We start from the raw sequence: 17,154 nt of genomic DNA, 5'->3' as shown, positions 1-17,154 counted from the left end.
CCGTTACCTCAAAGCTGCAGTCTCTCAGTTAAGGCAGCGCCCCACCGCTCTCGACTGAACAGGTCATCGATGACCCCACCGCTTTGGCCTCAGTTGATGAAAGAGACCCCAGACTCACCTCCATTTTGTGGCATAAGCACCTGTCAGGAGCAAGGATATTGGCACCTGATGTAAGGCATGCATGCCAGCAAGTAGGCATAGAAGTGCGGCAGGCCTCAGCCCGAAATCATACAGGGCCGGTAATGAGGAGTAGGGCGCATGGTGAGACCCAGCAATTCCTTCTCGGGCATCCGCGTCACTCACCACCCATACCCAAATGATCCAAGGGCTCTTCAGCACGTCATAATGTCTCAGGCATTGTCGAGACGGCTTCAGTAGTGCCAGCATGGGTCAGAGAGAGGCCAGGTAGGACGCCATTCCAAGTTTACAGATCATCGCAGTATTTAATCACCGCTGATCGGGTCAGACAGCACATGCCCACGTTGGTAGGGGGTCCCCAGGTCTTGGATGGTGTCAGATGGTGGGAGGGATTTCATAAAAAGGATAGATTATGGCAGCGTCCACACCACCTATTCTCTGGAAAATTAATTAAACATTTGTAACAGTTTAAGAAGGGTGCTTTTTTAGTATTACTAGTTACGATGTCCATCGAAAAGAAAGAAGTATATATGGATTCTTTAAGATCAATCAATCAATCAATTTGTAGAGCGCACCACTCACCCTTTGAGGGTCTCAGGCCGCTAGGGGGGGAGGGGTGCTGCTACTGCTCAAATAGCCAGGTCTTCAGTAGCCTCCTGAAGGTTAGTAGGTCCTGGGTCTGCTGTAGGAGGATGGGGAGGGTGTTCCAGGTCTTGGCGGCGAGGTGGGAGAACGATCTGCCGCCGAAGGTCACTCTTTGGATGCAGGGGACGGAAGCGAGGGTGAGGCCATGTAGAAGATGAGTCGTCTGTTGAGGTATGCTGGTCCGGTGTCGTGGAGTGCTTTGTGTGTGTGGGTGAGGAGCTTGAAGGTAATCCTCCTGCTGACGGGAAGCCAGTGTAGTTCTCTCAGGTAGGGTGTGATGTGGCTGTGTCGAGTAGTCCAGCCTGCTGCTGACGAGGGCCTGGGTGACCGTTCTTGTTTTGGTGGGGATCCACCTGTAGATCTTGCAGAGCATGCAGATGGTGTTGAAGCAGGAGGACGAGACAGCGTTGACTTGCTTGGCCATGGAGAGCGTTGAGTCGAGGATGAACCCCAGGTTGCGTGCGTGGTCGGTGGGGGTTGTTGCTGCTCCCACACATTGTTTGTCTTTTGAAATTCAATGTGTATGAGTGTAAATCAGAGGTTAATTAGAACGGATATGTTTGTTTGACATATCATTTGTCATGCAAATTGTGAAGTGGTCCTGTGAAATATATAAATAAATATATAAATACATACATATATATATATATATATATATATATATATATATATATATATACACACACTCATATATACACACACTCATATACACACACACACACACACACACATATATATATATTACCTACTGGCGGTCGCCAGTAGGTATATATAGTTAGGATTTTTTCTCTATGGGATTTTTGAAAATTCTATGTCTAATAACTTTGGCGTTTGTGGACGGAATTGGCTGAAATTTTCAGGAAAATGGAACATTTTGTTTCTGAGCAGCCACTGAAAATTTGGGGGGGGTTTGTCAAGGGGGGGCTGAGAAAAAAGGGGGTCCCAAAACGTGTTTTTCCCATGTTAATTTCCATAGGGCGGTTGGCCTCACTTTTAGCCCGAACGGCTGAATGGATTTGCACGAAACTTGGCAAAATTGTAGGGACTGTTAGCCCGATGTGCCTTTGCTAGGTCTCAAGATATGTGCTCCAGTGGATTTTGAGAAATTAACGTTCGAAAAAAGATATATATCTGTAAGCGCGCTCCGGGCAGTGCTCCGGGCAGCGCCCCGGTTCGCGTACCTGACGCGTAACGGAACTTCGCGAAGCTGATTGGCTCTCCGGTGTCTGTCAACATTCTAAACAGTCCGGAGCGACCGCCATCTTGTCTCTCGGTAGGATCGAGAGACAAGATGTGGTGAAAAACGAAGGGGAGAATGAAGGAAAGGGGGCAACGTAGACCCCTCCTGACCCCCTAGGATTGATGAGGGGGATATTAAAGTGCCCCGCGGGGGAAAAAATAAAAAAATAAAAATTTTCGGAGTAGAGGCGCTTCCCGGTACGCGAACCGGGCAGCTCACCGGGCAGCTAACCGGGCAGCTAACCGACAGCGTAGCTGTCAACATTGTAAACAGTCCGGAGCGGCCGCCATCTTGTTTCTCGGTAGGTTCGAGAGACAAGATGTGGTGAAAAACGAAGGGGGAAATGAAGGAAAGGGGGCAAGGTAAACCCCTCCTGACCCCCTAGGATTGATGAGGGGGATATTAAAGTCCCCCGCGGGGCAAAAAAAAAATAATAAATTGCGATTTTTCGCGGTAGAGGCGCTTCCCGGTACGCGAACCGGGCAGCTAACCCGCAGCGTAACGGGAGTCCGCCATCTTGTGTTTTTGGAGCGTCCGGTTCGCGTACCGGGTAGCGTCCCGGTAAGCGTAACAAGAGAAACAGTAAAAAAAAAAATAATGGAATAGATTATCAAGAAAACTTTGAAAAATTGTAGGGACTGTTTGTTTGATGTGCCTTTGCAAGGCCTCAAGATATGTGCACGTGTGGATTTTGGCTAATTAAGGTTAAAAAAGATATATATATCTGTAAGCGTGCTCCGGCGCGCTTACGTTACGGGTTTTGTTTGCGCTGCAGAGCCGATACGTCACGGTTATGCGACGTGTCATGAGGCGTCTCACGCGGCTACGTGATACGTCACGTAATAAAGAATATATTTTACAGATATAGATATTAGCTTTTAAAAAACCAATGAAATTCACTGAAAAAACCATAGGTTATAGACCACATATAGTTAGGAATTAGCATTTACAAAACCCTGAAAATTCACTGAAAAAACCATAGGTTATAGACCATATATAGTTAGGAATTAGCATTTAAAAAACCTTTTTTTACTCACACAAAACCATTGAAATTCCAAATATAGTTAGTTAGTTGCACTAACTATATATTGCGCACCCGCAATCCACTGCTGATCATGTCACATATTACATCATTCATGACATGGTCAGTGACATCACTGATGACATCACTGATGACATCTCAAATGACATCACTGATGACATCACTGATGACATCTCATTTGACATCAATGACCACATTACTGATGATATCATTCATGTGACAATACAATGCATCTCCTCACATTTTAATATAACCTCTGTTACACCCAGTGTTAAATACAGAGTATAATTTTTGAAACCATTGACACACCAATACTAGTTACTACATACGCACTCACTGATTCCTACGTCTACACACACATTCACTCATTCACCCATACAATCATTCATACATACCATCACTCATCTTTACAACACTATCATATGCACTCATACACCTATACAGACACTCACACTCTGCCACTCATCCATGGAGTTACTCACACACCTAGTCAGTCCTGTAAAGAATCAATCACACTTCCATTTTCTTGTCTATACAGTTAAACATAGAGCACCTTACATTTTCAAACATATACTAACACATACTTACTCTCTTATACAATCATTGATACAAGTACACATTGATCTGCACAGAGTCACACACCTCCCAGCCAACCACACACACACTCAGTCTCCCATACAAATACTTGGACAATCAATCAATAACCCATATAGTTAATCATATAGCTACTGATCAACACATGCAGCAGTTTACAGAACAACAGACATATTGATGCACAAATTAAGACAGTTTAGTCAATAACCCATGCACTCAGTGAGACACATTTAATCACTCACTCATACATTCAGTCATGCACCTACTAAATCCTTCGTCCAGACACGTATACTTCCACTGTCATTTGAGATGTCATCAGTGATGTCATCAGTGATGTCACTGACCATGGAGTAGTGTGGCTCACTGGTTAGAGGCAGCAGGCCTGAGAGCAGAAGTCAGTCCGGGACCAGGGTTCAATTCCCGACGCGGCAGGGTTGTGGACCTTGGTCAGCGGACTCGATAATTCTCGCTTCGGTGCTTACTCTAATCAGGGGTTCCTCTCGGCAACTCTTTGCATTAGCTTGCCTAATCTCCACAACGGCCCCACCAATTCCGGGGATGCCTGGCTCCACCTTGGGGACTCCCAGCAAGGGACCATCCCACAGGGAAAGCCAGGACAGGTTCCCCAGAGTTATACAGCGCCGGGACGCCCCGTTGCTGGGGCAGCTGTGCGCTTTACAAGTGTATTACATTTACATTTACATTTTACCATGTCATAAATGATGTAATATGTGACATGATCAGCAGTGGATTGCGGGTGCGCGATATATAGTTAGTGCAACTAACTAACTATATATGGAATTTCAATGGTTTTGTGTGAGTAAAAAAAGGTTTTTTAAATGCTAATTCCTAACTATATATGGTCTATAACCTATGGTTTTTTCAGTGAATTTTCAAGGTTTTGTAAATGCTAATTCCTAACTATATATCGTCTATAACCTATGGTTTTTTCAGTGAATATATATATATATATATATATACTTCAATCAACGAGTAGACTCCCTCCTGCTTCTTTTTCGTCAGTAAGAGAGTCACAGACCCAAACTTCGTGTCAGAAACTGTTTATTTCACAATAGCCGTATGATGCGTTTCGGGCAGTGCATTGTATCATACACCCGTAATAGACGTAAACAACATACTCTTTTGGAACCTAACAAGCAATTTTTCTTCAAGTCTTCTAGTTTCTCTACTATGTCCATTGTATAAGTACTGGGTGCCCAAATTTCGTGAGTGCACACCAAATAGAGCACAGTTATATCAAACTGTGTTGATCTATTTTGAAAGACACACATATATAGCTAATGAAAAACATATTGAAATAAATAAATGATTCCAAATATAATAAATGTTTTTTAAGCAAAGCATTTAAAATCCCATCTGTAAAATCATTGGTAAAACACCTAATAAATATTAAGCGTTAAAACTCTTTTCTGAATAAATGCTTAAAAGGATGTAAACACTAGGACTGTGCAAATGTCCTAAGAAATCTCACTTAGTGGAGATGGTAACTTGTCAGTGACTTTTTAAGAATATATATATATACTTATACACATATAAATGACCTCATGATATTTTAATCCAATTAAAGACTACAAGATTTTGAAAAGTACATTTTCCAGAAATATATGTATATTTAAGCCTATTCGACAACACTGTATCACTGACCCAGGCTTACATTGAAAAGTTTTCAAAATAAACTTGAAATCTGTTAGCCGTCTATAATTTAGTCCAAAACGAGTTTTAGCGATACTGAATTTGTGCACAACCATCCACCGGTATCTGTGACTTAAGAACTTTTGTTTCAACCCGAACTAAGCTTTTCGATTTATGTGCGAAAGGCCTGCTGTTTTGGAACTAATCTCCCTGTACCAAAATGAAGCAAGGGGATTGCATTTACAGGGTAGAAAGTGTGCATGAGCTTGATGCGATGCTTCTCTGTCCCAGCATATTCTTATTAATCTGTTTTAATGCCTCAAGGAATTCAAAGGCTTGCCTTCTGTATCTTAAAGCATTGCCCACAGATAAAAGCAAAAGAAGCCACCAGCTTTCCTGCATGAATTACGGATTCCAGGAGGTTAGAAGAGATTTGTTTTGTTTCTGACACTTTTTTTTTCATTTGTGCCATCACAGTATGAAATATGTCCCAAAGAGACAGCATATCTTGGCACTGTGGCTTAAGTAGATTTCCTATTCAGTGAACAGACAAATGAAGCCACCTCAATGTGTTGCAGAAAGTGTTGTCCTGACTGTTACTCTATTACCCTGTGCTCTTCTTCGCAGGAAGCAGTCTATCACTGGTGCCTACTGTCAACTTCAATTTCCAGCTGTGAAGCCGTCCCCCCTGCACAGCTACAAACGCAGTACATTTTGACCATCGGTTTATTTTACATGAAAAAATATAATAAAAAGACACAGTCCCCCAAGCAGTGATTCGCCTCACAGCTAGTGACTTACAACGCACACCTCAGGAAGTAAAGGTTATATTACTCAAAACATGGACACTTTAAATAAATAACGTAGCAATGGGCGCCCATGGCGATCATTTCAGAACATATTTCTATGTCTGTGAAAATTGCATTTTTTTGAGTCATCTCTTTCGGTCTGGGAAGGAAACACTGAAATTATATTTAGAAGATCGGAAATGTATTTGAGAGTAAATGGTCAACTTAAAGTTGCCTATAGACAAGGGCAAACGTCCAAAACATACATTTATACGATCTGAGAGTTTTCTTTTTTTTTTAAATAAAGCTACAGTGTATTTGCAAGTTTACTTTTGTTCGAAGTATTTACTATTTCAGTTGCCGTGTGTGCACTCAATATCATGGGGCAGATTTATGTTAACTGGCGCATCCCCAGGGATGCGCCAGTTAATGTGCGCCACAGTGCGCCACAGCTCTGCCACCCATGGTGCGCCGCATTTACAATGCGGCGCACCATAGGGCAAAAACGGCACAGATGCGTGACGCATCTGTGCCGTAAAGGCGGCGCATTGCTGGAGTTGCGTCGCAAGCGCGACGCAGCTCCAGCAAGGCTCGGGGGTGCCCTATCTGACCAATGCTGCATCAAGACCTACGCCTGCTTCAAGCAGGCGCAGGCTTTTGACGCAGCATTGGCCTGAAAGTGACTGAGTGAAATCTCATAGATTTCACTCAGCCACTTTTGCGAGGCGCACCTGCCCCGGAACGCCCACCCTGCGCCGGAACGCCCACAAGCGGCGCAGGGTTTTACAACGTGACGCATCTGCCTAGATGCGTCACGTTGTAAATCGTTCGTAGGGATGCGCCACGTTTACGCCGCCTTGCGTGACGCAACAGCGGCGTAAACGTGGCGCAAGGCCTTCATAAATCTGCCCCCAAGTTTTGTGCACCGTGGGCTTCCAACGTAAAAAAAAAATGTAGGTTCCGTGAGCATCTGGCCGGTCCGCAGTTCAACATCTAATCCCATTCGTTGGGACATGTTTAAAACATATGATAGAGATGTAGCAATTTCGCTAATGGCACATGTAAATAAATCATTTTTGTCTTAGCTTTCTGACCGCTACAAACAAATAGCTAAATTTGAGTTTTGTTATGAATATAATTCTCTTTTAAGCACACGAGCAGGCATACAGATTTCAAACAACAAAGTTAAACACTATTTCAATGTTAATAGATCTGGAACATTACGTAATTCCATACAGGGATTCATCTCCCTGTTTATCAATTGCTTTTCAAGTAACACCATTATCCAGTACTGAAGAGACCCTTTTATATTTCCATAGGGTCTAAACAAAGAAGACATTTCCACAGAGAGACCATTTGTTTTGCAATAACACTATGTGAACCATCCTTAGTGTTCCTGTATTCTCCAAAAACAGTGTATATGGCCGTCTGGGTGAACAGTCATAATATCGGAAAAAAAATATCGACTGGACGAAATATCGAGTTTTTTATAGTGGCACAGAATATCGAATATCGAAATTCAGGTAAGAAATATCGATTTCCATAATATCAAAGTTAGTAATATCGACAGTCATAATATATTTGTTAAAATTATCGAATTTTCTTATAGTTTTTTAAGTGTTAGTATATGTTTTAAAAGTATGTATTATTTTTGTAATGTATGTTTGAATTTTTTTAAAGTAATGAATGTTATGGTATTTAATTTTGTGCGTAATTTAATTCCGTAGCAGGTTGTGGGTTTATAGGGGAATAGGGTGAGAAGTAATGTAATGATAGTAAATGAAATATTAATTTTTAGGGATTAGTAATTATTTTTAATTTAATTTTGCGTTTTAGTTCTGTAGCGGGTTGTGGGTTTATAGGGGAATAGGGTGGGAAGTAATTTAATTGTTAATGAATAATTATTTATTTTTATTTATTGGTATTGATATTTAATTTATTGTTAATTACTTATTAATTGGCAATACATTTTCATTAATTGGTAATCCATTTTAATAATTGGTAATACTTTTTTATTATTTGATGAATTGATAGTTATATTAATTGTATTAATTTATTATTCAGAGCCGGTTGTTGGTTTATGGAATAGGGTGGGAAGAAATGTAATTGTAATTAAGTATTTATTGGAATTCTTTTTCTGCATTGATAATTAATTTACAGTTCATTTTTTTTTAATTGGTATCTTTTTATTACTTATTCATTTTTGGTATTGAAAATTAATTGGTGGTTAAATAATTATTAATAGGTAATTAATTGTTCATAAATATTATGTATTGGTATTTAAAATTAATGAACTATGACATATTTTGCAATTGGTAATTCATTTTAATTCATTTTTTATTGGTATTGATAATGAATTTATTTTCATTTAAATATTAAATCATTACTTTCCCTACTGTTGCACTCACTGGAGTGAGAATAGTAATTTTTACCCCTACACTATCCAATACTTTCCCTACTGTTGCACTCACTGGAGTGGGAATAGTAATGTTTACCCTCCAGCTATCTAATGCTTTCCCTTCTGTTGCACTCACTGGAGTGTGAATAGTAATTTTTACCCTTCCGCTATCCAACGCTTTCCCTATTGTTGCACTCACTGGAGTGGGAATAGTCATTTTTACCCTCCTGTTATCCAACTCTTTCTCTACTGTTTTACTCACTGGAGTAGTAATAGGAATATTTACTCTTCCGCTATCCAACGGTTTCCCTACTGTTGCACTCACTGGAGTGGGAATAGTAATTTTTACCCTCCCGCTATTCAAAGCTTTACCTACTGTTGCACTCACTGGAGTGGGAATAATAAATGTTACCCTCCCGCTATTCTACGCTAAAAATATAGAATATTTTTTATTAATATTAGGTTAATATATATATGCATAAAAAATGTACTTATATTAATTATTTATTAATTTTAAGGTTATTTAAGTATTTTTTTAAGTATGTTTTAGTTACTTATATTTATTACTTCATTAATTTTATATTACTTTTAAGATATTTAAAAAAATTGATATTTTAACAAACTATAATAGTTACAACAATATTTTGGATTCAATATTTTTGTACTTACCTGTTTGTAGATAGGAATTAAAAATTCTGGCATTCTATATATTTTCCTCGATATTTTGGCAGGGCGATATTTTGCTCCTCGATATTCTGTCAGTGATCCGGCTGTCTGCTATTACAAATATTTCTGTACTACACACACTTTTTTTCACAACTTTTGCTTTTGTTATGGTATATCACTTGCACACCGTTTAATGATTTTTACTGATTTTTTTCAATTCTGGTTATTCCTTTACATGATTTTGCATATGAAAAATCAATTCAAACTGTTTGAAAGTAAATCCTACATACTAGTTTTTTAGATAGATTTTTAGATTCATTCATGAAAGTTATCTCACTGTGTCTCATTGTACACTATGTATCATCATCACAGCTTTGACTTCTGTGCCCTAGGAGGATCAATAAAATCAGAATGGGAGGCCGTTCATTTAAGCATCTTGCTCCCTCCCACTGGAACAAGCTGCTAGATGACATTCGCACTTGCCCCATCTCAGGGCAGTTTGAAAAAAAGGTCTTAAAATCTGGCTGTTCAGTCACTAATCAGTTGTCTCCCCTCTGCTCTTCTAATATTGTGGCGCCGAGAGATCCCCTTGGGGATGATTCGTTTTTGCACCTAACAAATGTTAGTAATAAATAATAATAATAATAATATGAGTTCCATGTGAGTGCTCGTCTAAACTTTGTTGAAGGGTATAAGGTCAGATGAAAATACTAGTGAGAGCTATGTTCCCAGGCCACACAATAAGGTTTTGCAGCTAGTACCAGAAATTGGCTGGGTAGAACATTGGCATCTTATAGCTGTGATACATTATATAACAACTTTATCAACGTGCAAAAAGTAAGCTGGAGTGGAAACTGCCCCAAACGGGAAGCTGGGGTCTGCATAGTAATTAACTTTTGGGATGCACAGTTTGGTACGAACTCTACTAGTCTATCCTATGAAGGAATACCTTACGGTAATATCAAGGCGGTTCTCGTTGGCTATTTTTACAATTCACTTAATATTGTGTCCCCAGATCCACCATTGATCCAGCTTCTGTGGTCAAACCATTTATTATCCAACACAAAATTGTTTCACACCTCTTGAGCAGGTAGATTTACTCAACGAAATCATGCTCCCATTGAGTACAGGGTTAAACTAAACCAATTTATGAGTCAGGTGTCTAAGCTTGACGTTGAGGGACAGTTGCATACACGTATGGCTTACCCAGTCTCTTTCTCTACTCTACTTACAACTGAGGCAGGCTGCAAGGGACATTGCTCTGCCAGTATCTTTTCATCATGACAGCTTCCTTCACTATCAAAGATATGAAACTGGGATGGTATCACCGATTACCATGCAGAATGAAGCACCTGTGTCAGGCTCTGAGTGTCTATTATGTAACGTGACTGGTCTTCCGAATGAGGTGAACAATGCTGATTGGAATGATTTGATAAGGAACATTTATATACTGTGTCTACAAGAGACTTGGGCCTGTAAAACTATACATATTGACAGATTTGTCTCAGTATCAACCCCGGCCACCTATTCTTGACTGAGGCAAAACATAGGTGGATTGTTAACTTTGATTTCACTCACATTATATAGCAGGATTTTTAAAACTTTACTTGATTTACGTTACTTTAAAATTATATGTCTCCTGCATGAGTCTAGGGGAATGTTTTTCATTAAAAAATGCTATCATAATAATTTTAATCCCTATAATACAAGTATAGTAGACTCTCATTATCCAACCGTTAGCAAGGTTCTGGATGAGATAAAGGGGGATTTTATGATAATTTAGAGAAGATTTCAACTGCAGGCTCTTACCAATTTTCAGTACCTCTGCCTGTGGTGCACTGGGATGTGACAATGATGATTATTCCCATTTTTAGCATAATCCAGGTGGCGATACCCTAAATGCAATTATTATTAAGCATTCTGTTCTTCTTGCCTTAAATTTTAACACTGCCCCAATACCCAAACATGTCACTTTTACTGGTAAAGGTTTGGGTAGTTTAATTGATTTTATTGCTTTTTCAGAGAAAAAAAGGTATATGACAGATGACTTCTCGATTCTACAGAATTGCCTGGGTGACCATAATCACAAGCAACTAGGAAGTGTGATGAGACATTCTTATGAAGCTATAAAACTGGCGGCTTTATTCAAACAGTTGCGAACCACCCGGCAAGGCGTGAGGATGCTTAGAGGGTTGAGCCCGATATTTCTTTGAAGAAGAGAGTGGGGAGTGGAATATGGCCTTCCCTTGGTAGAGGATTGTTGTGTTTCTATCTAGGACCCTAATTCGATATTCCCAATTTATGCCCTTATATGGTTATAATAAATAATATCCTTATAGAGGCATAAGAATCATATCCATATTTAGTAATACCCCATGCAGTCCAAATACGGCAAGGCTACTCCCCTAGACTCCTAGAAAGTACAACACATTCTTTAAACAAACCAAGCCTCCAGCAGCCCGGGAAATCCCCCTGCTCTTGTTTTGATTTGCACAAGAACTCCTAGAGTCCAGAAAGAACTGTTAGTTCTTAGTGACGTCTTATGTCCAACCTTACGTCAAACCCGGCACCTTTCAGGTATAAATATACCAACGTTGCCTTAAGCAAACACACGGTGGTTTGGAGCAGAGCGGCTATCTACTTGCCCGGAAGCCCAGCTGATGCGAGAGTCGAAGGAAGCCGCCCCTCCCATTTGACGCACTGAGAAAGATGCTGTCTTTTTCTCCTGCCGAGAAAATCCAGCTCCGGTGTTTCCAGTCACCCTTGCGGGTTGCTGGGAGATCGAGCCCTGAGAGAGAGATACAAGACCTCCTTCATTCTATTACCAAGGTACGGAGCTGACTAAACCCTTGAGAGAATTCTTGATTCAGATCCTTGGCAAAAACCCAACTTAACTTAAACTGCAACTTACTTACTCCTTCCCACGCATTAGGCTTTGGTCAGGTACACTGGGGTAGGCGTAGATTAGAAGCACCAGTTGAGTACGTTAGTCAACGTTTTTATGTATATATATATTTTATCCATTTTAAAGTATCATATGGCTAAGAAACCATCTCAATGCTTTTACAGTATTATTTCATAATACTCCTTTTACTGTACACACTTTACTTTATGATAAGTATTGCAATTGTGGCAATTCATTTCTCTTGCATGAGAAAGAAGACTGCTCAATAAATAACACCTTTTATTGAAAACACCCGTCTCTCTATTTCTCTGCACTCCTGGTGAAACTAAGTATGCACGATTGACTGAGTGAAATACCCGTCTATTGTTTTCTCACGACTCTAGAGATACACTCTTTATTCTGAGGGAGCAAAGTTGTCATGTTTATGCGGTTGTCAGAAACTAATCCCTTCTTGTCTAAATCCGGAGAGTTAACTCTTTCCTGAACATTCGAGAAAGTTTCTAGTGACCTCTGAGCTAGCTGGCAAAATTAATTAAGTCTAATATAGTCAGCCGAGACCTAGTTGACCTCAGTCCTACGTCAACACTGCTATTTATATTATTCCAATGCTCAGAGCCTATTGGGAATATAGGAACTACACTACATGGCGCCCAACGCTTGGTAAAGCGATAATCTAACGCAAGACATTAGAGTAACTCAGTCGTGCTTTTTCACACAGACCCCTTTCCCCGTAAAAACTCCAAAAGACGTCTGGAGTGGGTAAAAGGTTAAAATCCGCCGGAACTTAGTAGGAAGAGATTCCTATGTATAGTTTTTGGTTTAGTCAACATTGAAGGATACATTGTTCCAAAATATTGTGCACCTAATCTTTGTTTCCTTGAAACTTGATCTGCAACAAAACTTTCTTTCAGTAAAATGGTGGAAAGTGACGATGAAACAGAGAGAGCTGGAATAGCAGTTCAGCTCTTAGCAGATGACACAAGTATCCAGCAAAATGACGCGAATGTTACACTCATTCTGGTCAATGTAAGAAGAATTATAACTCTTAAACTTATAGCAAATGGACTATCATCACGAGGTGGTACAGTCATATTCGTGGTAGAGGCCCATGAATATCGGCAGACAGAGGTATTCTATTTATGGATACACTTTCCAGCAGCAAACGCTGTAATACAGGACTTCCACTATTACAAAATAGAGGAACTACTGGATGAATACACTCCTTTCGAGGATGGCTCGGTCCACTAGGTAGACCAGGAGCAACGTGGCCGGTTCTAGCCAGCTACACACCACATCCAGACATTGAAAAAATGTCAAACGAAGAACTTTTAGTTAAAATAAAAGAATTAACAAAGGCATATAGAGAATTAATTTAATTGGCAATGGACAACATAACATACCTGCAGAAATTAAAAGAAACAGATATAGCAGAACAACCTTTTGAACTTGCCAGAATCATAGAAAAATCCTATGAAGAACTAGGTAGAGATAGTTTGGGTGGGAAACAGGTAAAACCCCAACTAACTGAAAATCCTGAAAAAACCTTTATTAAAAATAATCTAAACACTCCAAAAAAGAGTTGGGATGGTAATAAACAATCCACTCCCAGAGAAAAACGATTCCAGTCCAGAGGAAGGTCTCCTCAACGGAGAGATAGATCTCTGGACCAAGGACACAAGTCTCCCCAGAGGGAGCCCTCTGAGAAAAGATACAACCATAGAGATAGGCATAAATTGAGAAAACCTGATAGATATCAAGATATTGATACATGTCCCTCTCGATCTTTTGAGACTTCCTCACAGAAATCGGAAAGAAGAGGACGGTCAGAACACAAGGAAGAGCACGTCAAGTCCAAAGACAAGGAACCTGCTCATCAAAGTAAAAAATTACAATTTTCAAGAAAGAAGGTAGCCAGTATTAAAATAATAAAACATGCAGAGGATACTGAGGACACAACTGAAAAACGGAGAGTGGGCCCAGACAATGCTAGACAGCGCAGCAGAAGTGACCATAGCTCGCAAGATCCTGATGAATCTTCTGGAGACAGTGGACACGAATGAATAGATTTAAGTGGAAACTGCAGACACCAGAGTTAGTGTGCCCCATAAATTATACGAAATAACATTGCGTATAGAGGGGGACAAAACTAGGAAAGTAAGGGGTCTCTTTTGGGATAACCTTTCGAAAGGCTATGACATCCTGTTAGCTGAGAAAGACTGGCCACCAGAGTTTGTCAGGGAGTGCCCTCATGGCGAAGAAATGATTATGCCTGCCTTCTCAAATCATATTCCAATTCATAAAAAATACACATTTGCAAGAAAATGGGCAGTGGCCCAAGCTCCTGCATTATATAAAAATCAAGTAGGATGGGATGAGGATTCTCCTCCCCACAAAATCCAGTTAAAAAGTCATCCCACTACACAAAGGCAGTACCCAGTTAAGCAAGAAGCTAAACAGCAAGTCAGGGAGATCTTAGATCAACATGAATACCAGGGGGTGATTCAAACATGCACCTCACAAATGAACAATCCTTTGTTTCCTGTCTCCAAGCCAGACGATTCATATCGTCTAGTTTTGGACTACAGACACCTAAACTCCTGTTGCAAAACATTTGCAGTACAAAACTCACACAGTGCAGCACTAATGAATAACATCGTGCGCAAAAAGTATAAAACGATTCTTTTGTCAAAACATTGCACCTGAAAGCAGGTATTTGACCGCTTTCTCAATAATGGGGTCGCAAAAACACTTCTGTCAACTCCCACAGGGATTCAAGAATAGCCCAGGATTATTCTCAGCAAGGGTAACAGAGTTACTACAAATATATGATGATGAGGCATTATCCTATGTCGATGACATCTATCTCACAGATGATGACCTGGAGACACACTTGAAAAGAGTGAACACCATAATACTTGGGTTTGCAGCTGAGGGTTACAAATTCACTTTAAAAAGTCACGAATTGCCCATCTAACTGTCCTGTTTTTAGGATATGAATTATCAAGTGAAGGCAAAAGCCTAGCAGACAATTTCTTAGAGAAGTGTGCTGTACTCCAAGCACCTAAAACGCTGAAGAAGTTACAATCACTACTAGGTTTCCTGAATTTCGGAAGAAAATACATTCTAAATTATGCAGAGAGGGTTAAACCTCTCTATGAATTAATAAAACCTGATTTCAAACCAATCAATTGGACTCAGAAACACACAGAAATGTTAAGATCATTGCAAACAGACATGTTAGCTAAAACAAAATTGCAAACTCGCGAAAACATACGCAACCTTGTAATCCGAGTCATCCCAGGAAGATGCGGATTCACGTACCTGACCTCTAATGAGGGAGAAACGGTAACAATAGCTTACAAATCACATTTGTACACACAAGCTGAAATGAAATTCAGTTCTACTGAAAAAATTCTAATAGCGGTTCAAACTGCTGTAGCAAAAGAAAGAGCCCAAGCCCAAGACAGGAAGATAACTGTTTTAACAGCAGAATCAGCCCTTGAGGCATTAACAAGCCCACACAATTTGAATGCTGTGGCATTAGATCCAAGATGGATACAATGGGAAAATTCTCTTGCTGCAGAAAACGTGAAATACTATTTTGACCCAAAAATAAAAAAACTAGAAGATCTAGAATATGAAGAAGAATATCCTCTGCCAATCGAAATTCTGCCTCTCGAACAGTACACATGTGTAATCTACATGGACAGATTTGCACAACACTACGATGTAGAGAAAAAATCCTACAACGCAGCGTGCGCGATTGTTAAAGGTCGCTGGTGCTTTGGTAAATTCAGACCAATAGTCACCAAAACTGAATCACACAGAAACTGTTCAGCTCAGCGAGCTGAAATAAGATCTTTAAAGATGGCGCTTGAAAATGCCGATCGCGAATTCCCCACACTAATAGTGTGCGATTCGCATTACTGCGTCAAGTCTTATAATAATGACATGCAGACATGGATCAAAAACGGTTACAAAGATGACACAGGTGCCACAATAAAGCATAAAACGCTTTGGGAACAAGTAGTTCTTTTGCAGAAAGAACTACGTAAGACTCACGTGATCCATACACTGAGTCATCGATGTGATGGCGTTCACGTTGCAGGGAATTCATTGGCTAACAGAGCCACAGCGGAAGCGGTTCAACCGGCTTCCGTAGCCAGAATAAAGCGTTCTAAAAAACACATAGACGGAGAAACCATGCTGGCGGTAAAAGCCTCATTAAAAGGCGACTATTCAGCATTACCTCTCGGCTAGCCACTCAATAATACATACATAATTGATGCAAACTCCGTTCCTTTTGCTCAAGTCCCTGGAGTGGGGGATAGAGTAATTCCAAACACGAACAGGAGAGTCTTATTAATAACACATATGGGAGAGGGTCTTAGGCACCAAGAGATCGTGAAATCTCTAAAAGAATTACAATCGGAATACTGGTGGCCGGGGATGAGCCTGCAAAATTACAAATTTGCAAAGGATTGTCCAGACTGCAACCGAGATCGCAGTCGTGAACCGGACCAGACTAGTGCCAGGACACCTCTATTAGAAAGCATAAGGCTATCTATACGCAAAAATCCAGCAGGAGAAATGCGATCCCATAAATATTAAGACTAGATTCACTTAAAATGCAGACACCAGCACTCGGCTGACGCCAGAACTGTTATAAAAGATTTGCGAGTCTTTATCTGCACATACGCAATTGGCATGCTACATTCTGACCAGGGGCCTGCGTTTAGCTCTCGAGCTTACAAGGAGGCCATGGCCAGCATGGGCGTTGCATTGCGTTACTCTTCTCCATTCCATCCTGAGGGAAATGCGGTAGTGGAAAGAAAAAAACGGGACATAGGCAATCTATAACGGCGAGGATATTAGGTTCGGGTGATGAGTGGGTCAAACATTTAACAAGTGTCCAACGTAGTCTTAACAATCTGCCAAGAAATTCTCTAAACGGTCTCACTCCCTACGAACTATTATTCGGTACTAGAATGCATATCCAGGACTTAGATAGTCACACTTCAGTGGTTGAAGAAAAAGCCTTTGATATCAAAGATCGTTTGGTTGTTTTACAGGACTTAAATGAAA

The sequence above is a fragment of the Lissotriton helveticus genome, chromosome 4_1 (assembly GCF_964261635.1).
Source record: "Lissotriton helveticus chromosome 4_1, aLisHel1.1, whole genome shotgun sequence".
NCBI lineage: Eukaryota > Metazoa > Chordata > Amphibia > Caudata > Salamandridae > Lissotriton > Lissotriton helveticus.
This window is presented reverse-complemented; position numbering follows the sequence as displayed.